The 27412-nt window shown below is 29.2% G+C and overlaps 1 protein-coding gene across 1 annotated transcript in view; it reads left to right on the forward strand.

Annotated features, from left to right (window-relative positions):
• Positions 1 to 5499: 5499 nt before the first annotated feature.
• LOC129981052 (acetyl-CoA acetyltransferase B, mitochondrial-like) overlaps positions 5500 to 27412 on the forward strand; it is a 64555-nt gene continuing 42642 nt past the window's right edge. The window contains exon 1 of the mRNA XM_056091669.1: positions 5500 to 5618. The gene's annotated coding sequence lies outside the window, so the exon portion shown is untranslated. The remainder of the gene's footprint in view (positions 5619 to 27412) is intronic.

Genomic DNA, 27412 nt, shown 5'->3' on the forward strand with positions numbered 1-27412 from the left:
GTTTGATAGTGAATTCTGTGTTTGACGATTTTCAAAATGAAAAAATGAGAGAAGAGAATTAAAAAATGTTGCCTTCTGTTTCTAATTTATTTGGAGTTATGGGGAAAAAAAGGCAAAACTTCTATATTGCTTATTACAAATATAGCCCTGATTAATTAGTTCTTAGAAAACTGATTTTTAACATACTGTAAGTTAAAACCTATTTTTTACAATGTAGAATTAAAAACATAGTAGCAAAAAAATTTAATGCAGATTTGTTTTAGATTATTTATTCAAATGTAAATAAAATTGTTTTTCAAATGACGTATATTTTTTTCCGTTTTCTCAAACATTCACTTTTCAAAACCTTCCCCAATCATTTCTATACTCAAATCTCTTACAGTTAGCAAAAAAGAAGAAGAAAAGAAAAAAACTTAAACACGTCTACGGTGATTTCAGACTCTAAAAAGAAAAGCCCACTTTCATTCAAAATATTCAGCTTTCATTCCTTTTACTGCATGTTTTATCTATTTTCTGTGGTATACGAAGATCAAACATTTTCTAAGGTTGGCTACTCAAGCTGAAATAAGATCTATACAATTTGTATTTTGATAGGAGCAAAATCGCTTCCACTTTCTTCTTAAAGTTTACGAACTATAAAGATCTTTTAGCTGCTTTTTTGCGAGTTTAAAATCTGAGCAATTACATAAAAATTCGAATTATCTGGCATCGCCCAAAGCTGTGACTCCAACACATTGCGTATCGAATTGTTCCATCTTGAAGCTAAGAATTCTGCCTAACAGTAAAGAACGTATTTTTGGTAGAGCTCATTTGAATGGCATGATAACTTTTCAATGCTCTGACTTTTACTGAACGAATTTCTTATCTATCATTCTAAAAACAGATGTAATGACTTTTATAAAATTCAGTGTTTATTTTGAAACTCAGAATCATTTTAAAGATGATATACATATTTTATAAAATATTTTAGGACTGGCGGCAACAAATCGTGCGTCGAGTGTTTTGTTGTTACAGCTTTTTAGCCTGATAAACGAGATTCATTCTTTGAAAAAGAAACGGCAGCATTTAAAAATTGGGGAAAAAGAATAACTTTTATTTAAATATGGTATTAATTCTGCCTGATGCTTTGTGGCATATTGCATGAAAATTGTACTTTTAATGGTTAAAATTTTTACGGTAAAAAATGTTTCCTTTTTTTTTTTTTTTTTCTTATTAGAAAGTATTTTCAAATTAAATTAACAATTAGAGAAGCTGTAAAATGTTACCAGTTTTCAAGTTCTAAAGTAGAATTGCTACTGCTTCTAACCATAATAATAGCATATTCTTTATCTATTATATATTATATTATCTATTACTTTAGAAATAGTTACGACGTAAGAAGTGTCCTCTTTCTCTAATTTCCTTTAAGGAAAATTATAGCAGGCAAAATTTTGTAAAAGAGAATTATTTATAAGCATAATGCAGCTATAAGCATAATTTTCAGAAAATCATTCTGAAATATAAATATTTTATGATTATACTGCTCATTTTTGTTATAATTTTGATTTCCCATATATTGATCTAATGAAAACATATATATTATTAAGAACATATTTCCATTCACCATAAATCTATAATTTTTGCAAATTACAGTTACAGTTTTCTCTTGTTCACAAAGTTTTTTTTAATTTGCATACGCAAAAAAATCGTCTTAAACATTCATGAAACATGCTATTTAAATATAGTATATAATTAAAAGTATTATATCCTTCTAATTCTTGAAGCAACTATAAAATGTCTAAAAAATTTTCTTTTTAATCTTCAAGGAAAAAAAATTAAAGCTCATGTATTTCAATATAATTCTTTGTAAAACAGCATTACTGATATTTACATCAAAAACATTTTTTAGAAACAGGAATCACAAGGAAATCAAAAGAATTGAACAATTTAAAACCTGAGGACAAAATATAAAATGTTGACATTAATCTATACTTATATAAAGCTCAATGTGTGTGTGTGTGTGTGTGTGTGTGTGTGTGTGTGTGTGTGTGTGTGTGTGTGTGTGTGTGTGTGTGTGTGTGTGTGTGTGTGTGTGTGTGTGTGTTGGCGCTCTACAGGCCAGACCGTTTGACCTACAGCTACCAAATTTGGTATATGTATACCTTAGAGGTCTGGAATGTGCACCTGCGGTCCCTTTTTTGAATTTTTAATTAGAATTTTAATTATTAATTAAAAACTAACTTCCCCGCCAAAAATCTTTTCATTTTCCCCAATGCCAAATGAGTAAGGCTTCAGCTTTTTTTTCCCAACAGTAATGAGGCTAGGGTTAACATTTTTCGGCGGATTATTTCAAACGATTCTGTTTATTTTCTTAATGTTTGAGGCATTTAAAATTAAACATTGTTAATGAATCGATTTTTCAGATTCATTCTGAAGTACTTTTGAATTAAAATAACACAGAATAAAGGAAATTAAAAATGTCTAATCTGCATAGCGTTACCCCAACTGGCGTAGAAAAATTCACGCATTTGTGTTACCGTAACTGGCGTTGAAAATTCACGCATGCGCATTGTGTTCTGATTGTTGACAATATTATCAACGAATGATTCTTGATTTAAATTATTTTTAGGTTAGTTGCATGCTTTTGTAATTAAATTGTATTTATGTTAGTTATATATTTTTTGTATATGCTTATAGTTTTAAGTACATCGTTTTTGAAGTGGTTTTTTTTTAAACCTGTTTTCGACCGATTATTTTAAACGATTCATTTTACTTATTTTTTTTATGTTTGATGCATTTAAAATTAAACATTGTTAGTTAATCGATCTGTTCATGATGAATCCGTAGAAAATTTTGTTGACAAATTGTTGAGATATAACATAAATTAAGAAAGATATTCTTTAGTGCCCATAAAGTTTAAACACTCAGTGAATCTGTTATCAGTAATCATATTATAAAAAAAATGCTTTGTTTCAGTAAAAAATATTATTATATTAATTGCAGATTAATTCTTTCCACTTTAATTAAAAGCATAAATTCTACGAGAGCTAACAGAAAATTAGAGAGATACATATTACGTTATGACTAAAGGCCTTTATAATATTATGGGTGAATTATATGACTATCAAAATGTGAAGTTTTAAAATATTTTGATGAAGAATCTATTAAAGTAGGAATTGCGTAAAATATTTAATTATTAAAATTTAAATGAACATTAAGATTGGCGAACCGGCTGGTCGCCAAAGGCGGCTAGTGTTTAATAAATAACAAAAAAAAATTAAACATAAAAACTATACACATTTAGGGCTTTATTTTAAAAGATATTTCACGAAAAATAATGTTAAAGTAAATTTAAACATAGAGATAACAATTTCATTACTACGAATGGTTTTAGGAACAATTAGCAGCTAAATTCGTTTTCAAATATTAATAATCTTCAAATTATTCTTTATAGAAAGACGGCAAAGAAATATCGGAAGACGAATTCTAATTGTGTTTTCTGATTTGTTTTTTATTCCATGTTTGAGAAGGAAGAAAAAGTCGTCTGCGTGGTTCTGCTGTACGCGAACCATTTCATAAAAGAACGAACAGGAAGCTGAAGGCCGCGGTGGAGTAATAGCATGCGGATGTCACAGAGGTGATACGACACTGGGCTGGTTTTTTCACAAACGAACACTATCTCTTTCGTCGAATTGCGTGGAGAAAGAAGTAGGTAATACCCAAATATAAATCTACATTAGCATTCCTCTCGCGTGCCTAATGCAGATACTGGGGTAAAATGTCTATCGATGAGGTTGGAACGGGTTTTACAGAGTGAGTGCATGAGATGTTGCCTTAAAAACATCCAAGTCAAAATATATTACCCAGTGGTTATGGTAATTCCGCAAATGAACCGTTCATTTTCTTTTTTTTTCGATGGCTCGGAATTTATTATTATTATTTCTAAAAATGGCGGCTTTAATTTTTCAGACCACATTAAGGTTATTATTACGAGTATTAAATGACAACCGTAACTCGAAATTAAATATTGTAAACAGTTTTAGATCAGTTAAAAAATATCTTATGTTTTTTTCCCCTCCCTGATTTTAAAGAATAGCACAGAAGAAAATTGCAGACACCACAATCACAAGTGACTTAATTATCCAAGGTAATTCGAAATTGGTTTAGAAGAGATAATTTGGTATCTGGGGCAATCCAATTGAAGTCGTCACATCGTCAATGTGAAGTTTAAGATCAGAGGAGCTAAAGGCCATCACCGATCACAACAGAAACTCTCCAGTAGGGAGTACGCTCCATCATTGGAATGAAGGTGGCGCGATCCCAAACTATTATTGTAGCTACAGAAGAAAGGAGGATCCACTTAGCGACTTGTACTTTTGGACTTTTCCCTTCCCTCTCAGAACAGACAAAAAAAGTGCAATAATCGTCAAAAAAAATCGAGACTTTAATGAATACCGAACTTTTATATCACCCTATTTGTGCGAGCATTATAACACAAAAATGCAGCGAATTATATGAGGTAATTGGTCAGGTGATTCATCCCTAAAAACACATATCTGAAATACATTTTAGACAAAATTCTTTAATAGAAAAAAAAGAAAAAGAAAAACGTTTTTCTTACGCTATTACTCATTTTTTTTCCTGCATTATAAAACAATTTAAGAAAGACTTATTTTTAATATGTGCATTGTTAACCACGTAGAATGAAAATACTATGCGCATTATTCTTCACTGTATTTAGTTACTTACTCCCCCCCCCCAAAAAAAAATACAATGTACATTTATAAACAGCGTTTATTAACATGCATGTCACTCTAACTTTCATGTGATAGAATTCATTAACAACACATTTATTACTTTAAGGAAATCATTGAATAAACATAAAATTATTATTTAAAAATAAAAAGAAATTACATTTTTTTTTATTGTTGCCTTTTATATTTTTTATCACAAAAAATTTGAGGAATGTCGAGCCACCTATTAATTCTGAAATCGTTCATTTCGAAATTGTAACAAATATTAGATATTTCTGACAAAAATAAAATATATTTTGATAACATGTTATCAAAAAAAATTATTGCCCTGAATATACGTAAATGCATTTACGAAATGTTCTATGACGCATACCGTTAAGAAACTACTCAAAAATTCGATAACAATGTTGGCAGAAAAATTGGCGACTTCTCCATACCTGGCGAGTGAATTAAGCAGGAATGAAACGTTTTGTATGTTAATTCAGATGTTGCTTCTGTTTAAACTTGCAATAAGGAAGATTGGGGAAAAAACCATATATAAGTCTGGAAATTGCAAAAACAGAAAAATGCAGAACTTTGAAAAATGGCAAATTTGTATCCTTTGCCGTGTATTTCAATACAGGGGGTAAGATTCTTCGTTTCACAAAGCTGTGTAAGTTATTTAATTCAAATTATCACGCCGTTAAAATGACGCCACTGTCATATGACCAAGGCAACTATGCATCTCTTCTAACATTTAACTGAATGCTGCCATAACCAATCCATAGGTTTCATTTTTATACGTCTTGCATAATGCTAAAAGATACCGAAATCAAGTTATCACAGCGCATTTAACATGTATCATGTGAGTAAGAATTAATTCCATTATGTCAGAAATTGAAAAAGGTAAGTTTTCGATTTATAAAATGTTTTAAGTTTTAAAAAAATCACAAAAATAGCATTTAAAATACGAAAGACAGGAATTAATTAAAAATTCTTTATGTAAAAGTAATGATTTCTGCAACTGTCCTCAACAATACTCTACACATTTTTAATAAAAATTCACCATTTAATAAAACAATTAATCTTATTTCTAATACGTCTAACTTTTTAAATTTCAAATTTGAAAGAGTATTTCATCTTTTCCGTTCATTTATTTATGCATATTTAAATTTTAATTATGCATAACTATATATGTATAATTTAATTATATATATATGTCGAGATAATATAATTTATATAGACAAATAACACATTTTTATAAATAATGTATTTCTATAAATGTATTTTTAAATTTTATGCATTTATAGAAATAAATGTATATTTTCTATAAATGTATATTTAAATTTAAAAAAGTTAATTCATATGAAATATTCTCAATTTTTTTAAATATATAAAAAATGTTCCCAGATATTATGAAATATAATAAAAATAAAGCTTAATGCATAATGATTTTATTTTAATCTAAATAGAATATAAAATCGTTTTCTTTTGCTCCCAACAAAATCCAGTATTAAATATTTTCAAAAAATGGAAATCTTTATTTATAATAAAAAATTTTTAACATTTTGCAAAGCATTTCATTTTTGTAAAAAAAATAATAATAATTTTTTATTTCGAATAAAATTAATCTAATAAAAATTTATGTTTCAAAAGTCTTTTTATGTGATTTAATTTCAGCTCAATTCCATTGAAAATAAAAGTATAACATATTTTATAATTCATGACATTATTTATTTAACTTTTAGATCCAATTTAATTTAAATATTTTTTTAATATCGGTGAAATCAGAATCAATAAGTTAACATTTACGTATAAATTTCCTTTTAATTATAAAATTTTATTTTTCCAAAGAAATATTTTTTTCGTTTTCTATTCTTCTTTTTATTTCCTTTGTAATCAGAACTCCCATTTTAAAAACAGCTATTTTCGCAGAAAGAACAAAACTGTAAACTCGACCTGATGTTCGAATTGTTCTACAAGTACCCGCGAGTTTGAGGTTACGTTACTAATGCCGCAGCAATGTAATAACAGAGCAGGTGCACAAACAAACAAGGTTAACGTTCACACACTATTAAGGGTCGAAGAGTGAACTAAATAGTTGTGTTCCATGAGGAGCTTTTGCACGCGAGGCATATATAGAACATAAAAAATTCCAGTAAGATGAGAAAGGTCGATTAAACTGTTGTAATATCACGCATATTTTTTAATTGTCTTTAAAAACTCATCATTTCGAAAACGAAACTAAATTATCAGATTATTCTAGGAAATGAAATTTAAAAAAGTCAATTTTAGAAATTCAATCATTATTATAAGTAAATTCCTACTAGTAAAATCATTGTGAGACTGTTCAAAATATATCCTGCAGACGATTTTTAGTTTTTATTAATCGAATTTCTTTTTTTAATTTTGCTACCAATTAAATATTTCTAGACTTTTGGCATTACTTGTATTGAAAATAATTTAAATATAATATTGATAATGATAAAAAATGCGTTTATTTAAAGAAAGGAAATATATATTAGAGCACTAAGTAATGGAGTAATCCTTGCATTCGCGTACAACAGTTTTTTTTTTTGGAAATCATTGCCAGATTAATGTAATAAGAATAAAAGCAGCAGGCAATAAAAATAAAACCATGCAAGATAAAATAAAGTTTTTATATAGTCTTTTTATATTATAGTTATTCACTTTTCTATGTAATATCGAACTTTAAAAAAGAAATTAAAAAAATTAATATTTTTCCTTCACGGGGCCATTCAAGACCGACGTCATTGCATTTATATCACCTTAATCCCTAATGGCGAAACATACAACATCATTGTACTATAAATTTGAATTATAACAAAGTATAGAAATATTATAGATGTTTCAGTGCAAGACAACGGGCAGTTAGATGTGAGGTGTCAATCTCGGTGTTATGTTATATAGGGCTGTTATATTACATGAATTGATTTCAATGCAAAAAAAAAAAAAAAATCCACTGCATCTTTATTTGGAAGCAGACAATCTTTTTTAAAAATTAGCTGGAATGTGCCCATATTCCATTAACTATACAAAAAAAAATCCTTATCAGAAATATAATATACGAACGCATTATAGAAAAAATATGATTAAAAATTCTTCAACCATTATTTTTCTCAGGTGAATTTTGGTCATTATTTATAGAATTTCTTTTTTAAATCATATTACCTATTCTGGACTTTAATATATCATATATCGGATTAAATATTTCTGAATATCATACTTACTAAATAAAATCACATTAAGAACCCATGTCAACAATATTTCGTGTTCATTTCCACTTCCATAGAACAGAATTATTGAATGTAAAATATTCTACTTATAAAGCTATTTCAGTTTTTAAACAAACTGTTATTTGAAATACTTCCAGAAAAATTCGACTTATTCATTTTTCCGGAATGTTTATTTTTCTGATTTAGAAACAAAATTCTTCCTGTGTTAGCAATATCCTAGATATCCGGATTTTTCTGAATGTGGAAGTTCCTGTTTAGTGCTACGCTTTGGTCAAAATAACAGCGTAATACGTGAGTAGAATAAAAAAAGTTCTCATTAAAACGAAAATCTTTTGACCTTTGAAATTACAATCATCTTCCGAGTGATGCCCCAGAATTCCCTCACATCTGTTAGACCTTTGGCGTAGAATACCTAATTCGACTTATTGTGAGCTGTTAAATAATCGGAATATCGGAAATGGTAAGTTTACAAATCCGATATTAATAATCCAATAACTGAGAATGTTCCTTTTTCTAGAAAAGAACGTTTTAAAACTCAACATTTTAAAACATTCAATTGAAATAAAAAGATTATTCGAAAAAATTGTCATTATTTCTCTTATGAATGTTAAAAAAATTATAACAGAAGGGAGAAAAGTTTTGGAAAAAAAATATATGTATTATATTCATTCTTTAAAACTCATCATTTTAAAACATTCAGTTGAAATAAAAAGATTATTCGAAAAATTACCATTGTTTCACTTATGAATGCTAAATAAAAAATATAACATAAATTAAAAAAGTTTCCGAAAAAATATATCTATTATATTCTTTTCTTATCCAAGCCACTTCATCACACTCAAACACAGAAAAAAAAGTGAAAAAGAAAGAAAAAAAAAGCACTCCAATGAAGTCAATAACATCAACAGAGTCTTGCGATAAACACCACGTGCGTTCCATCAATTAATTTTAGAATCCATTAAGAATCTGGCAGGTGTAAAAAAGAGGTGACGTCCCAGCGCGGCAATGAAACATGTACAGTTAGATGTCAGACGACATGATCAATTACGTTTTTCTGATGACTGTGATATCACAAATGCTGTCACCTTTGAAATGAGTTAAATTATGTTTCAAATAGTGCTTATTACTTTTAGAATTTTGAATAGCAAAAATAGTTAGCTTGAATTCACAAAACAGTATAATTTTTGTGCTAATAGCTACGAATTAAATAACTATTTTCATAAAAATACTAAATAAATAAAGAAGATTCGAACCCTTATTCCGAAACATCATTCCATGATAATGTGATAGAATTGAATCAGATATCCTTATTTTATTTTTTAAATGTGAACTTTATTATATAGAGATATAAAGTGTATATGAAAAAATAATTTAATAACGTTACAATGAACTTGAGTATAGATCCAGTAATTAAAGTAATGAAAGGTATTACCATGAAATATATTTAAAAAAGTTATTAAAATTAATGAAAACTTGAAAGATTTGAACCAGTCAGATAATCCATGGATTAGACAATTACACCAGACATGCAGTCAAGGCAGGTCTTTAAGTAAAGCCCTGTTTCGAACCTTGAACCCTTCGGCTCAGAAGTTGATACAGTATCACTAACCAATCCAGCGTAAAATCAGAGAGAAATTTTATGCAGAGTTAAAATTAATATCACTAAAATGCACGTTTATTTTTAATTTTAAAATGATGTAAAAATCTCAATCCAATATCATGCAATAAAGTTATTATGTAAAAACACTATAATTTTGATCAAATTTTAATTAAAAAATAATCAAACTTTTTAAAAATCCTTTTTTAATATTCGTTTACAAATCAAGAAATTACTACTTTCTAAAATTGGTAATTCTAGAATCAGTAGTTTGGCTTGCAAACCGATTTAAACGATTTTCTCATAGTACAATTTACAGATAGAATGCCGTTTTCTAAAAACTATAATATAAAAAAAAATTTCTGGCATCTTACTGATATCCAATGCTTTTAAACACTATACTAAATATTTAAGTTTTCGTTAATCAGTTATTAACCAACTCTCTAATTCATTCCTACCTTCAAAATTTCTAGGTTCAATTAGCTTTGAAGCAATATTTTCTGTAATTAACTAGGTAAAAATGTGCGCGTACATTGAAAAGCATCAAAAGATGCAAGACATAGTTCCGCCAAAATATTTAATATACTGAAGGAAACAATGCAGTCACAATTTTATAAGTAATAAATTTATATATCTTTGCATTACATAATTGAAATAATAAATACAGGATTTATTTTGGATTAAACATATGAAATTTACACTCAAAACCAAAGAAAGTCACTATGTTCGTGAAATATTGATTTAAAATATTCAAAAAAAGTATGACTTAAGGATTCAATTCTTCATTCGATATTCCATTAAGAAAAGAGCGGAAAAGAATTCTTTTAAAATTTTATTTTATTCGTCGTCCATTTCTTTCCGAATACATTCTTGCGAGCTGTTCTGCTCAATCAGCTGTGTTTTATAGCCGTCCGCTACGCGTGAGTGCTATCATGTGTCTTTTGAAAGTGAAGCACATGGCCTTCTATTTTAATACTTTTATAACAAGAGCAGTAGAACATCTGCCTTGTTTCCTGAAGTTAACGATTTTTCCATCATTTTTTTTCGAGATGGTGCCACTACAATAACTTTTATTTCTTCTAACTCTGATATAAAACTAGAAGTTTTCAGCTAACCAATAACTAATTTTATAGTTTTATGATGCCTTAAAAAGTGTATTATAATACTAAGTACCTTATGGATCTTATAAGAGAAAATCTTCATAATGTAAGGAAATATTCAAGTTATTATTTGAAGAAAATCCCAGACAAATGAAAGAAATACTACACAGCAGACGATAATTTTACAATTAATTTGTAATGTTTGATTCTTTTTTTTTCTGAATTGTAAAAAATAATAAAATAAGAATTTAAAGATGTTTCCAAAATTTGAAAATCCAAGCTCAGGCAAAAGTTAGGTTAATAGAATGTTAAACCACAGACAATAAGATTCTCATTTATTATTATTTTTTAATTTCACTTTCGCTCTATATTTATTACTTTTAAGTGCATATAATTTACACCTCAATTTAAAAATGTTGAAAAGTCAATACCTCAAATATTTTAAGAATAAGGAATAACTATGTTTTTTCGGGAATTTAAGAAGAAATTTTTAAAAATTTTAAAGTTAAAAAGGTTTTTTTTTTCAATGATATATAATTGCTTTAAATATTATGCATTACTTCTGCTTTCAAAACCTTTTTTCACAATCACTACAGTAATGATTAAAGTAAGAGAGGATAAGAGTTTTTGCCGACTTCGCTAGCATACAATAAAGCTCATTGTTTTGTTTTTTTATTTAAGTTGACAGAAAAATTAAGTTATGGCAACATATGAATTTTTTTTGTCAACACAGTCTTATTATAATTCCATATGTTTTTTTCAGTTGGCAGCATTTCTTTTTTTCATCGCAAAGTCTACAGCGATGAATAAACTATCACTGGGCAGAAATTTACAAATTTTTGCTATAGAATACTCGATTTTTGTTAAATTACATTGTTTGCATTAAGTTAAAAGAAAATAAAGGAAATAAACAGTTTAGCAGTAAATGAGCTTAAATATATGATTACGAATTTCAAAAGCGGTGCACTTCCTCAATTTTTGCTATTTAGTCCAGCGTTTTCTGATCAAAAACAGTTTTTGTCGATATGAGTTGAACGTTGTAGTTTTGTATTTCGTGCTTCAGTTTTCAGTTTTGTATTGCATTTTAAAAACGAGCATTCATTAGAAAATGTTCATATTCAAAAGTTCTCCATTGTCATTTTCATACAGATCGTATAATGAAATCGTAGGTTTTCCCGTAACTTAAAAAAAAAAAGAAAGAAAGAAGAAAAAAACTAATTTGTACGAATCTTGTAACTTATGAAGATTTTCGAAGAGTCATTGAATATAACAATAGTTTTATATGAATTACCAGAAATGACAAACAAAAAAACCCACTAGGATTGCTTTCTGACATCAGATATTGAATATAAGAAATATTGTAAATTTATACAATTATATTGTTTACAAAGATAAATTGCCTTTGTTGTTTTGTGCATACACTTTGAGTCTTTGATTTCATTTTCTTAACAAAAGACTAAATCATTGGGAGAGGATGGGGATAGGCAAAAAATTCACAAAGACTTACTAGAGACTTATTAAAAATTCACAGAATATATTTACACTACAGGATATCGTTAATTAAATTTTCACTGCTGTTTGAGCAGCCTCCTACAGAAACTAGTCATCTTATCATCATCAAATTATCCACTTATCAAATCAAGTTGAACTAAAAAGATATATATCATATTGAAAAACATAACAGAAATACCTGAACTACAATCTACCTTCAAATAATCCTTTAGACTACATAAGAGTAATTATTGATTAAGTGAACTTTTTAAAAATTTTGTTACAGCAAATGAAAGTTTAAGTTTATAATACGTAAAATGCTAAAAACAATTCCATTATAAGAAATAACACAATAAACGTTTCTATACGTTTTAGAAGGCAAAGGGAAAAAAACAATAAGATTAAAATCATTAGAGTTATAGTTTAATAGTTATGAAGTTTATTTATAATGAATAAGGAATGTTTAATAGTTATGAAATTTATTTTTATAAATAACAATTAGAACTAATTAATAAATAACTTCAGTCATTTTTCAAATGGTTAGAGTCATATTCAAGATTAGCTGATCATAATAACATCCCTCTGGGTTTCTTCAAATTAGACAACATAAGCTTTCTGAAGCTGATGAAGAACTTAATAAGGAAAGAACTGCTAATAATTATCAATTCCAAGATCACGATTTTTGGATTATAATAATATACTAACCACCTTTGGCCATCAACCTCTTCGCAAAGAACGCGGACTTTTCTGGCCATTAAACTATTCGTATGAAATGCATTTATTTAAAATTTCACTTTGTTGTTTAATAAGATTTAAAAATACGAATTTAATGGAATCTATTTACTGCAAATTACTGCGTACAAATTAAATATCCTTAATAATACGAAAGAAAAGCGGAAGCGAAAATTCTATTCCGAAACCAAAACATTGCACTCGGAAAAGTAATTCGAAGCGTAGTTAATCATCTAACACAAAAAATCGTTTGTTGCCTCGAAAAATAAATATATATATAATTGTTTGAAATTGGATTTCCCCGAAAAATCAATCTTACCATTCTACAGTTATTTTTAGCAATCAAATTTTAAAAAAGGAATAAATAAAAATAAAATGTCAAAATGATGGATAGTCATGAATGGTACCCGAAAGGAGCCATCCGAATTCAAAAGGTTAATAATCAAAGAAAGAAATTGTTTTTACCTTAATTTTAACACTAGCAAAAATTCCCCATTGAAAATTTGGTGGAAAAATAAAATTCATTTCGAATTTCATTATAATAATAAAAAAAGCTCTGCTACAAATTTTGTATTGAGTTAATTCTAAAAAGTATGTATTAAAATGCGAGAAAATTAAAAAGGAATCATTAAAAGGTGATTTCTTTTTTATTTTGAATAGTTTTATGACGATTTAAAAATCCTTTTTATGAGATAATATTTTCAGAAAATGTAATGGAAAAACAAACTAAAAAAACTTGTTTAATTCTTACTTAATTTATATTGTAATTGAATTTTAACTTGATTTTTATTTTGACTTTGGTAAATTTTCAGTAACTTCCTCTTTTCTTGGAGACACGTGTGTCAAATCAAGATAAAAAAAATTTTAAAAATACAGATTTTTGTAAATGTATACAAAAAAACATTCAGTTTTTTTATGTATAGATTTCTAGGATTTCAAATCATTCTTATTGACACTTTGGAGAAATGATTGTTAATTAGCAGTTTAGGCTAGTAACAAATCGGAAAATAAAAAATTCCATTGAAATTTATTTTGGACATCGGACTCAAATTCTGGTAGCGTAGACGTCGTAGAAAAATCGCAAAATGACTTTAACTGGGCGAGCAAGAACTACCTGCCGAAGTGTATATTACTGCCATCTATCGCAGGCACTACGCAACAGATGAACTGATAAAAGTTATCAGATGCAGCAATTAGCTTGGCAGGCAAATAGATAAAAGCAGAAATAAAGGTAAAAAATGTGAACTTTTAACATTATTTTAACATTAATTTTTACATAACATAACTTTTAACGTTAAGTTTTATAGATTGGCATATTATCTGTAAGTATCTGTCATTAATGATGGGGGATGGGGAATGTGTGACGAAAAAAAAAATCGTCACAGAAACCAACCAGATCGTTGGATTTAAATCCACCAAATTTGATACTTAATTATTTCTTGAGTAAAAGGTGCTCATTAAGAAGGGTTTCTGCAAATATTTTAATTAGCTTTGTGATGAAAAATTAGTCTAAATGTTAGTATTTTTTTTTTCGAATAATTTCTGACTATTGCAGTTTCACACACTTTCAAAATTGAAAAATTTGCCTTTTGAATAATATAATTTTATTTCCGCTCTGTTTTTTTTCTTGTTTTTTTTTCTTTCTTATTTTTAATACTTTTTTTAAAAATAGTAAATATAAATATTCTTAAGTAAGTATTGTAATAATACTTTTCATTCTATTAAGAGCTGCATTCATATAAAAACATAGCTACTATATTAAGTACATTTTTTGCGTCACGTTATCATTGGGACGTAATTAAAGAATACACATTTAGAAATAAATTTTAGAATATAAAATAAAGATAGATTATCAATCCTAAAACATAAGCAAGCAACTATATTTAGAATACAGTTTCGGAACTTCTTTACGTTGTATGCTTTTACGAGTTCTTATTTCTGATACAAGATTCTATCACCAGCATTTCATAACTTTTTAGACACCATATGTTTGACACAGTTGAGCCAAACTCAAATAATGTAATCTAACATAATCATAACTTTTATGTGCAATAGATTGCCAATTTCTGTTCTTTCGAATTTTTCCGAATGTTCTATCTCTCTTCTTACGGATTTATTTAATCTAAAAAATGATTGATTAGGATATACCGTCCAAAGAGATAGCAGTGTCAAAAACTAGACTAACTTTAGAAATCAAGCAAAAGATATATATTACTGATATTACTTTTAGTAAATAGGTTGAGGAATCATATAGTTGTTAATTTATTTTTAGATCTGCAGAATGAATAAATCAAAATCCCACAAATATCCATGATATATCGATGATCATTTAAGGATTAATTTTTCCTAATGTCCCTTAAATAATGCAACTCCCCCCCCTTGTCCATCGCAACTTCCAAAATTAAATATTTTCTGATCAATTTTAATTTCTACATAATAGCTTTAAAAAACAAAACTTGACCAACTGAAATAACAAAATATTTAATTTCGGGTTATTTTCAAGAAAGTTGGTTTTAATATCTCGCCTCTAATAAATGTCGAAATTAAAATTTAAAAATAATTTATAAAATAGTAGAAAGAAATGACACGACTTTTTTAATATAATCCATATACTATATAATTATAAGACTGGACAATTTTTTTTTAAATTTTAAAACCCACATATTTTTTAAACGTATAAAATAAAACTTGTAAAAAGTAATTAATTAGAAATGTTACTAAAATAATGCTTTAAAAGTCAAACTGATCTTGATTTTATTTGAACAAGTTCGAATGCAGGATCTTTGTAATTGAATTAAAAGTGCGAAATAAAATCAGTCTTAAAAATACCACAAAAAATTCTTAAGACTTAAAAGACTCCAGATTTGCGAGGCTCTTTGATAACTGCCGACTTTGCCTATTTATCAATCCGATCGATTAACGAACATTGTCTTTGTTCAGATTAATCACCCTTTGTATTTAAAACTGGTAATTGCTTATAGATAATTGGATTGGAATTAATTGTCTTCATTTCAAACATAGCAACTTTGAAGCCACTGTAATTATACCTCTATTTAAATACCGTTTTAGTTGTAAAAGAACGTATACTCATTTCCGCATGGCCATGAACAGAGTACTTTTTCTCAAAAATAAGAAGACAAAAAAAGACGCTTTTTGTTCGGTGATGTGCTGTCTTCATTTCCTTAAGTTCGAGGATGAAAAGAAGAACTAAATGCGTGAGTGCTCGCCTGTATGAGTATTGCCACACGAATATCAAAAACCTGATTACGAAACAAGAATTTGCCATTGAATTTGACATCAGACGCAACAGGGATAAAAAAAAAGAAGAAAAAAAAAAAAAAAAAAAAAAAGGACGAGTTTGTTTGCAGAAAAACTCGCCAGACCGTTCCATGCCTTTAGTTCATAAACCTGGCAACTGTTTTAAAGTAACAGCTTATAGAACAGAATAAAACATTAGTGGAAGTTGATTAGAATCGTCTGCTCGTTTGACATGTTATTAGTTCTAGCACGTGTGGGGAAAAAGCGACTGTCTTGTATTTTAATTAAAGAATTCTTGCTTTCTTTGAATACAATTGTACTTAATTCATAAAAGTGAAATAAGGAGTTTGTCAATTTTCCATTCTTATATAAACTGGTCTTCCAAACATTTATAATTGTTTCAAAAATAATGGCATTAGATAAAAAAAAAAAGCTATTAATAAATTACAAAAAAATTTCAAAATATGAAAAAATTTAGTGGCAGCTTTTGAATGAGAAATTACAGTGCTCAAAACAAATTGCTGTTCGAATAAATTATAAAATTATTTGAATAAACATAATTTAAAAAAATAAATATCTTCTTTACTTAAATATATATATATATATATTTAAATTTTCTTCAGTTCTAGTAATCCTGATTAATACAAAAAAAAAAAGAAAGAAAGAAAGAAAATTGAAGGAATTTTATTAAAATATTTCCTGGGAGATTTTTTCCCAATAATGATAATTAACCCGGATTAACTTTAAACTATAGGAATAATATTTATGTCAAATTTCAAAAACATTATAATTGATTGATAAAATAATTTCATTATTACATTTTTGAAATAGAAAAATAAATTTTCTAAAGGAAATATTTTAATCAACTCAAAAATTTTAATTAATTAACTTTAGTTAATAAGAGTTGTATTTTAAATCATTTTCCTGTATTTATTTTCAGAGATTTGTATAATTAACATTAAAAAGAAATTGCACTATGCAGGATTATTTTATTTAGTTTGTTGTTTAATAAATGTAAAAACATATACATTATTCATATTTTAAGCATGTGAAAGAATATGAATTTTTAACGAACTATTCAAATTTTAATTGTTATTCATTACAACTGAATTGCACCACTACGGTCAACATAAAACTAAGAATTTTATAGCTTTCAAACTTATTTTATTAAAAAAATCAGTGAAAATAGCTTCCCCGGAGTTTTTTAGAATATTCTAAATAAAAATGTTACCTCCCTACCCTTTCCCCTAGCACCAGCCCGGAAATTTGGAACTTTGAGCATGATGATAACGTGGTAAACGTAAACGAAGGCTTAAATTTTTATTTTCACTCTTGAGAATTGTGATCTTTGTAATATTGCAAAGAAAAATAGTACTGTAGCACCTTTTTTTCCTCTTGAGCAAAGAGCGCCCCCTTGTGGCGTTTCACAGAAGACAAGCAGTTGAACGGGAGACATGCATCCTGAGATCGACTTTTTTCCTATGTGCAACCCTTGCACTACCGCCAAATGCTTTCGGTTGGAAACGGTGGAATCCCTCCACCATACTATTTTCTTTAACCTAATTGTCTATGTGTGTTTGTAAATTTTGTAGTGTAGCTGTGTTTGTGTAGATTAAAAATAGTATATTTAAAACCGGGCAGTTCATTAGAAAATCACAACACACTCACTATAGTACTTTTATATTAACTTCATTTATCGACGAACAATAGTATCAAAACATGGATCTTTGCTGTGAACCTAGAGTTTTAACTGAAACTAACATGCTGTCTTTGGCGTCGTTTTTATTTCTTTATTTATTTTAGTCATTAACCGCAAGCATGCGTATAATACCCAAGGACCAGAAAATCTAATATGTATTTTGGATGTCTTTTTTTTTCGGCCATTTAAAACAAAAATTTGACATAGAACTACAACTGTAATCGCAAGATCACATGCCAAAGTTTATTTATTTCAGTTACTCCGTTTTTGAGTCAATACATCTGGAGGCATATGAAAATACAGAAAGACAGACGGTCAACTGTTAGACAATTATGGTTCAAAATTTGATATGAATATATACTTTAGATACTAAAACGGTGAATCAAATTTCATATACCTAAGTTGTTACATTTCCGACGTGCACGCGAAAGCACAGGCCGATAGACAGTTAACCTCTTGAGAAGATTTGGTTCCGAATTCAATAGGGATCTACATTTTAGAAACTAAACCTGTACACCAAATTTCATCTATCTTACGTTTTGCTGTTATCGAATTCACTTTTATTCAGACAGAGAGATAGACAGACTTTCTCTGAATGCATTTCGTTCAAAAATTGATAGAAATTTACAAATTTTGTGTTAAGACTACACGCCAAATTTTATCTGTCTAGTTCAAAGAATTTTTAAGTTATCGTGTTCACAGACAAACATTATTCCAAAAATATATTTTTAGTAACTCAGGGAGGTCTGAAACGAAGATATTCGTCAAAAGTTTGAGTTTGAAATTTTTGACAAATACAATACCTTTTCTTTATACACTTCGCTTACCAGAAGAAAATAAGGTTATACATTTAACCTTTTCGAAAAAAAATTAAACGAACTATTCAAGAGAAAAACAAATATCAAACTAGTAACATTCATTTCATTAATAATATATTTTTAATGACTGCACAGAAGAAAGTGCTTTCACACAGGAAAACGCTAGCTTTAAAAGGTCACGAGGCGGCGGAAATATTGGACACGTTTTAGACAGCTGCAAACAGAATCCATAACAAAAATTTTCCTTGAATGTGAATATAAATTTTCATTCTGTCCCTTTTCTATGGACGACCGTTCAACTTTTGTTTCATTTGTAAAGACTTTCCATGTTTTTTTTTCAATTTATGTTTTTTTGTATTGTATGTTTGTACAATGTATGCACATTTTGTGTATTGTATTATGCTTTTTTTTATTTTGCATATACTTGTTGATTAGAAACTATTGGTACATTTTTGTAATTCAAAAATTTTAATTGTTACAAGCAATTTTTTAATTCTCTCGTATGCGAAGTATAGAGAAAGTATTGTCATCAGCAAAAAATTTACGTTTAAAACTACGTTTTAGATCTCTCTGAGTTCGAGAAACACATTTTTCAAAAATGTCTGTCTGTGGCAAATATAACGAAAAGCGCTTTGAGATGCACAAATGAAATATGATGCACCAAATTCATAGACCCTATCAAGATTTGAAATTTTGAACAAAATCTGATCAGAGGAAATCTGTATGTTTGGCTGTTCGAATATGATATCGATATTAACACGATAACTATAGAAAAAAAAAGAATAAAATAGATAAAATACAGTAAATAGATCAAATTTTGAACCAAATCTAACAAGGGTTTGTTCGTCCCTTAGTCTGTACTTTCAGATACCTTTAAGCATGATAACTCAAAAAAATCAATGACTTAAATTTATCAAATATGCTATTGCATTTCGCCAATAGAATCATCGCATATCAAGAAATTATCGCCAAAATATTCGCCAAGGATCATACGAGAAATTCAATAGAAATGCTAAATTCACGCCAAAGATTAATATTTCCTAACTATTGTATGCCAATAAAATATAAGGCGTTCTTTGGAATAACACTGTATTTAGAGAGTATGCGAGAAGGTTTTGGAGAGACCACTCCAGCTGGTTTATATAAACGTTTCTTGATTTAAGAATTTTCTGCAGTATTTTTTAAAAATTTTATTCAATAATAAAAAACGAAATTAACTGTTATTAAATCGTCAAGTGTATCTTAATAAAATTTAATTTGTATATTTTAATTAATAAAATATTCGTGCGAAGACTTTTTATTATCATTTGTAGGATCAGACATCTACTCGAAATAGAACTCAAATAAAGAAGAATGAAATATTCCGGCAACGATATTAATTTTCTTTTTTTTTATTCTTCATAAGCAAGTACGAATTCTACTTGTCCGTTTTCATGAATTAGGTCTTGTTTTGAAAATAATGGAACCCTCCATTGTGGAAAAGAAAGAAAATTGTTATCGTCTGCAGCGAAAAACTGCATTCATTTGCATTCCGTTCGTCATACAAGGAGGAGGTGGGAGGAGAGGGAGATGACGCAAGAATCCGGGTTTCCTCTAGAGAGCTTTACTTTTTTTGCTTTGTCACGAGTAAATTGTGTAAATCAGATAAATATGTCACATAAGTACTTATAATTTATACAGAACATTTAACAAAATTGTTCTTTCGTCCAACACAACAATTCCACGTTTAGAACTGCTAAACAGTTGTCTTGTTTCATTGTTAAGCCAGCGTTAACCGACCTTTTTTTTAAATGTTTTTTTTTTATTATTATTATTTTATTTTTACCGGGTTTTTTTATCATTGCATTTTTGTTTATTTTAAAATTATATAAAATGTTATTCATTAAAGATATCTCATTTTATAGTAGCACATACATGAATGTATCAGATTAATTTTCATATCTTGTTTTTGATAATATTAATATTTGTTATATATTATTATTCGTGTTTTAAGGTATATGACTACGTTCACTATGAATTTAAAATGTTCTAAAATACTTATATATTGAATTTTCTTATTAAATATTGTATGTATGTAAACATGTATGAAAATAAAATATACCAGTAAAATTATAATAGTTTTTAAGAAAATTGAAAAAGGGGCCATTTTGATTAAAAAGAGATATGAAACAAAACTCTTTTAGTTTAGAGATTTATCAACTGTTTTACTTAAATTTTTCAAATAGCTAAAGAAATATATCACCTAGTTTCTAAACTAAAAAAAGTATGCTGTATTTCTATCCATTCTTTAAATATTGGAGTTCGAAGAAATTTTAAATTTTTGCGCATTGTGAAGTATAAAATAACTGTAAAATATTTCCAAATAAATAGTTTACTTATTCTTTAGTTCAAAAACAGCAGAACATATTGAGAAATTAATACATCATATTTGAACAAAAACCTCAAAAATTAAACTATGCATTATATTTTAATTTATGAGGTTTTCTTTTCAAAAAAATTCTACTAAAGTCTAGAATTTGCGAAATATAGCTTTTAAAGATGTAAAAGAGCATTAAAACAAATATAACTGCAAATATAAAATTTAGTGTAACTCCCCCCCCAAAAAAAAACGAAATTAGAAGCAAAATTCAAACGATTTTAAAAAAGAAAACTGTTTAACATTAAGAATACTAATTGGACGGCGTCATGGCAGAGGGACAGCGTGTCTTCCCTGTGTTCTGGGCGCCCCGGGTTCGAGTCCCGGTTCGGGCACAAATGTGTTCTATCTGTGAAGCGCGTGAACATGCCTTCTGCAAATAGGGGCTGTGCAAACGAATGGGACGCATGCGTAGCTAAGACGCACTCTTGTCCATAGGTGGCGCTACTGAAAAATAAAAGACCCCTCTCGGCTTAAAAGCGCTGACTTCGTCTGCGGGCCTGTCTATAATGTCGCTATAGGAAACAACAACAGAATGTTAAATTTTGGAAAATCATATTTTCACACACAAAAAAAATTAATGTAGTTACCGAACTTAAGAAGAAATAATAATCTCTAATTATCATGGAAAACAAAAATAATTGCTATCTAAAAAAAATCCATTGCTCACTACAGTTTTCCTTTATTTATTCTCTCACGAAATAATAACAATATTATTTATCGGAACCCAAGAAATTGTAAATAAGATGTTTATGGTGATTTTTTTTCTTTTTCCTTTATAACAGTTAACTCCATATTTTTGATTCAAGGTTTTCAGCTGAGATCCCTGAACATAGATTACTTATTCTGTAATTCAGGAACTGCAGAAGATATTAAGAAACTAATAAATCAAATTTGAACAAAAATATGCATTATATTTTAATTTATGAGGTTTTTCCGTCAGAAAATTCTACCAAAGTCTAAAATTTGAGAAAATAGATTTTAAAGATGTAAGATAACATTAAAACCATATAAAAGCAAATATAATAAACACGAACTTAGAGTCAAAATTTAAATGGTTTTTAAAAGAACACTGTTCAAACGATAAGAATATTGGATTTTAAAAAATATTTTCGCAAAAAGTCTATTTTTAACTTAGGCACCTATTTTAAGAGGAAATTATAATTCCTAAATAATAATTATTACCTAAAGAAAATCCATTGCTCATCAGTTTTCCTTTATTTATTCCCTATTAATAACAGCATTATTTATAGAAATTCAAGAAATTTTAAATAAGGTTTCGGGAGATTTTTTTTCTTTTTCCTCTATAGCAGTTAACTCCATAATTTTGATTTCAGAGTTTTCGGTTAGAATTCCTAAACAAAAATTGTAATGCTTAATAAACAGAAATCAGTTTTAATAGCATTAAGAGGAAATAAAGCTTGACTTGCAGCAAAGACATGCAATTTTCTAAGTCATCGTTTACACAACTGAAGGTCGTATATTGGAAATTTCGTTTAGTAAAAATAAGCAGACGATTCCTCAATATAACTTCAAAAGATGCCAAATCTTCAATATCGAAAAGGAAGATGACTTATATAATATTATGGAACGATAATAATTAAAGATTGAATGAAAAGATAATAATAGAATAAATAAATAAAAATAATAAAGAAAGAAAGATAATAAAAATAAAAGATTGTAATTTTCATCTTTATAAGAAAATTATTTTTCAAAAATCTTTGTAGGTTATATTTTTTCTCTTTAAAATAATATAAACCTTAACAATCATTTTGTTTTTTGTCGTTGGCAACAGGAAGGATATCGATAAATAGATTTCAATCATATGAGGATTTAGTATACTAATTTTACACTGAAAACAGCCATATAATGTTTACGTGCCTATGAATTTTGTGAATTAGTCTGACACATTGTTCGGCAAACAATTCTTTATTTAAATTATTCCAAATAAGGAAAGTTATATGTTTAAATTTCCATAAAAAAAAACAAGCATAAAGTTACAACAGAATCATTTACTAAAAAAAGATCGAATTCGTTACAATAAAGTTAAATGATTTCTATAGGAAAGATGCTACAAAAAGGAAGAAATTAAATAAAAACTATCAGATGAAAACATTTTTCTTAAATCTTTTTTATATATGCAGAAAAGTCTCGATTATCCGCAACTGTTAATTCTAAAGAGGTTTTAAAAAATAACTTTAAATAAAAGAATGGTGGTTTTCAACATAAAAAAAATAGAAGAAAAATCAGCATTTTTTTTCTGGAAAAAAAATAAACCAACGACACGCAAGTTTAGAAATCGACAGTTATTAAGTCATAATTCCATGAGTAGACCATCTTATAAAAATAAATAGGTTTTTAAAGCTTTTTTTTTAATTGTGTCCTTTTTTAGCCATTTGTGGTCATCATGTCTGGTTGTGGTTTTCAGTCAACCTTCATTTTGTGGATTATATAAGGTTGCCGCGGCCTCCAAACCGGCGAATAATTAATACTGTTCCAATTCTCTTTTTCGATTCATTCTTCCTTTTTTTGAATATGACTTTAAAATTAACAGAATTTCCACTTTTGATGTATTATTGTCATATTACTGGACATATTAGATGAATATAAAGGTTTATAAAATATTTTTTAAATTATCATTCCACAATTATGACACACTAAATACCGCAACATGTAGAATACGATGCTAGTGAGTAAACTTCATCATGTGGAATACTCACTAAAATTAAAGAGCCTGTCAGCAGATTGAGAATTGAGTAGAGAAAAGGAATAGGTTAATAAAGAGTTAAAAAAGAGTATTCTGCCTTCCATAAAGCATTTAGGTGGAGAGAATATCAAAAAATGTATTCATATGCATTAAACTGGGTTATAAATTTATTTATAATCCTTTAAAAGAATCATTAGATATTGTTACGAATCTGTGATGCTGCTTCCCAGAGTAGTTGGTTCCGTAGGTGTCAGAGCTTGGCCACAAACTTGGCGACCATTTGGCGACTTGGCAAAGAATTTGGCGACTTTGGCGCCAAAATAAATTATACCCGAAACATCCAGAATTTTCCCGATCCGTCCAGTAGGAACCGAGATACGCCTCGAGTGTTCCTGATTGGTTGAGAGGCTTCTAGCCCCGCCTCCCGAGACCTATAAAAGGAGGCAGCCGCAGCTACCAGAGGAGTCGTAGTCGGAAGCGACAGAGAAGAGTAGTCGGAATCGGCGGTGAGGAGTCGTAGTCGGAAGCGACAGAGAAGAGTAGTAGGGATCGGAGGTGAAGAGTAGTAGGAAGCGACAGAGTAGAGTAGTCGGAATCGACAGAGGAGAGTAGTCGGAATCGACAGAGGAGAGTAGTCGGAATCGACGGTGAAGAACTGGTCTTCCAGGGATTAGCAGAGCACCGACGTAGTCAAGCTAGTGCTGAACTAAGCTGTGCGCTACTGTCTGCAATAGAGTCTTGTTGTATGCTGCACGTCTCGGCTGAAGATAATCGTCTTCTATGCTGTATATAGTTGTCGTCCTTGTGCTGTCCTGTGTGACTTCGTGTAAATAAACTATGTTGTTTTATTTTCTACTGCCGCCTGCTGATTGAGCGTTCTCCACACCATATAACTCCCACTATCCAAACGAACCCCGGAAATTTCGTAACAATATATTTCTTTGTTATGATCCATCCTATTATATTCCAAAATTAAATGCAGAAGATTGCTCAATGGTTATCCAGTGGACCTCCGTCTCATCAGATTCTTTTGTCCATTATGGTCTTAGGAATGAATGGCCAACAACCATTTATTGTTCAGAAAATCTAGAAACCCTCAGAATTCTTTTGCAGACATTCCCGCTATGCATCATCAATGATATCACCGAAGACCGCTGATGTCACCTTCAAAGACGACCACTTCTGGAATGACAACTCAATTCTCAGCAGTATGAGAATTGTGATCCTCTTTGATTCCGTTCTGGGCTTATCACTTGATAATATGCCATGTCTCCAGTAGAGACCGATGCTGGATCTTACCATGTTAATGTAGAAACAGGAATTGCGGTGTAGCTAAAAAATGATGGATACTGTGTGGTAACTATAAAAAGCTCTAGTATTAAACTATAAGAAGGAGCATGGAGTAGTAGCACTACCAAAGGTATAGCAACGTGTTCGTTCTTCCATTCTACTTCTGGCATGTCAAAAGCTTTGCAATTACAAAAGTGCAGCCCTAGAACGGGGTTGCTTACTTGCCGTGCTGATAACAGAGTAAACAGTTGCATAATTAACTCCTACAGTTGTATAATTAACTCCAACAGTGAATTATATCGCTCTATCAGGATCATTCATAATGAAAATGATGTAATTTATGGCCCGCTTCCAAAAACAGTGGAATATCCATTTTTAAGCCCACTCAATGTCTGATATGTATCAGACAAATTTTTGTCAAAATTGTAATGACTTGATCTTGTCCGATCAAATAAAAGGGAACGTTTATATACAATTTTCTTTATTTACATCCTTATTTACATAAAAACAACTCTTTCTCATCTGGATTAAATGAATGATGTTTTTACAGCACGAAAATTAAACAAGCATAGTTCCTCGAAAAATTTCGGAGAAAACATCTTCACAAGAACAGCTAACAGGTTGTTAGCGTCTCGGGCTACTGCAGGGGTAGCTCTCGGATTCCACCGAATTTCCTTCGGGTGGAATTTTACTCAGAAGACCAATTCCCACCAAGCTCCTCTCTTCTTCTTCTTCTTCCGAAAAATCTCACCTTTTATTTTTCTCTCAGATTCCACCTCTCAAGTCCACATTGGTACACTTGGGCTCCCTGATACTCAATCACCGTTCAGAACAAACCTGAATGGTCTCTAGTCGACCGTGGGAAAGTTCATTGATGACCCATCCTCCACAATCGGAAAAATGAAGATTGACATCTGGAGGGTTGACACTCTCCCCTTTTGAAGACACGATTTATTTCCCTGGGAAACGCACGTGTAGTTCCTTATCTGGACTCACACAAATTGGCCACATGACCGTACTTAAAGTTTGAGTCCCCCATCTAGCAATTTGGAGGCACTTAACACTGTGGGAGTTCAGTGGATGACACAACTGGCCGGGAATGCCAATTATTGAGTGTGGGAAAAAGGAATGTCACAGTGGTTAACAGGGTTTCAGGGCGATTGAGCTAAGTCTTTACAACATGATATGTGCCATAGCAGCAGAATGCTGGAGACGCTACTGACATCAGATACATTGATAGCAGTTGGGCATTGCATACACGCTTTCCCGCAAGCAGAAGCAACATTTTTTCTCAGCCTCCTATGTACTTAAAGAATGGGAGAAAATCATAACTGCACCAGAGATATAATATTGTATCTGTCAGACAAGACATTAGCAATACTATTACTCATCTTTTCCCTTACGACAGAATGAAATCGAAGATCTGTATAAACTAACCAACTGCATTAATGTATATCATGTCACACTAATCGCTTCTCGCTGCTGATGATTTGCTCCAAAGAAACAAAAAATACAAAAGGATGTCAAAAAATTTGAATGCGTGCACAGAGTTTTAACTTATTCATTATTTGAAATTGTTATGTTATCAGTTGTAGAAGGGCAATTTTAGTTGAAGCATCACAGATATGCTTGATTTCTTTTATAACACCGAGTCAAATAATAACTAGAATGATCTTCATCAAAATATTAATTCTATTTTACTGATTATAAAATTATTTATGAATTCTTAATTGAAATAATAACATATATTCCTGCAGCCATGAGTAGCTTACTTTGCATTTGTTTTTTAATCTCTTTTTCTCTACCACGTGAAAATGCGAATGCCTTCTATAAACCAACGGTACCAATCTCCCTAAAACCTTCTGGTGTAATTTCTAATAAAGATGTTATCCCAAAGAATATCTTGCATGGTATTGGCGCACAATAGTTAAGAAATATTCATCTTTGAGTGGGAATTTAGTATTTTTACTGAATCCCCGTTCTTAGCAACTTTTGCCGATTAATCTATGCGAATTAATTAATCTTCGGCGGTTAATAGTATCCGAAACTAGAATTCGTGTTTTAGATACGCTTTTCTCAAACATTTAAAATAAAAATTGGACACAAAACTACACTTATAATCATAAAAAAATCCTTACCAAATTTGATATACTTAAGTATCATTTACATGTTTCTGAAATTCTGAAAGACAATCAACTCTTAGTTGAATTTGGCTCAATATTTGAAAAATTTCAGACACTGTAAAAATTACATACCAAATTTGATATATTTAAGTCATTGCAATGTTAAGATCTTGTTTACATGTTCAGAAAGTACAGACCAACAGACAATCAAC

The sequence above is a fragment of the Argiope bruennichi genome, chromosome 8 (assembly GCF_947563725.1).
Source record: "Argiope bruennichi chromosome 8, qqArgBrue1.1, whole genome shotgun sequence".
Taxonomy (NCBI): Eukaryota; Metazoa; Arthropoda; class Arachnida; order Araneae; family Araneidae; genus Argiope; species Argiope bruennichi.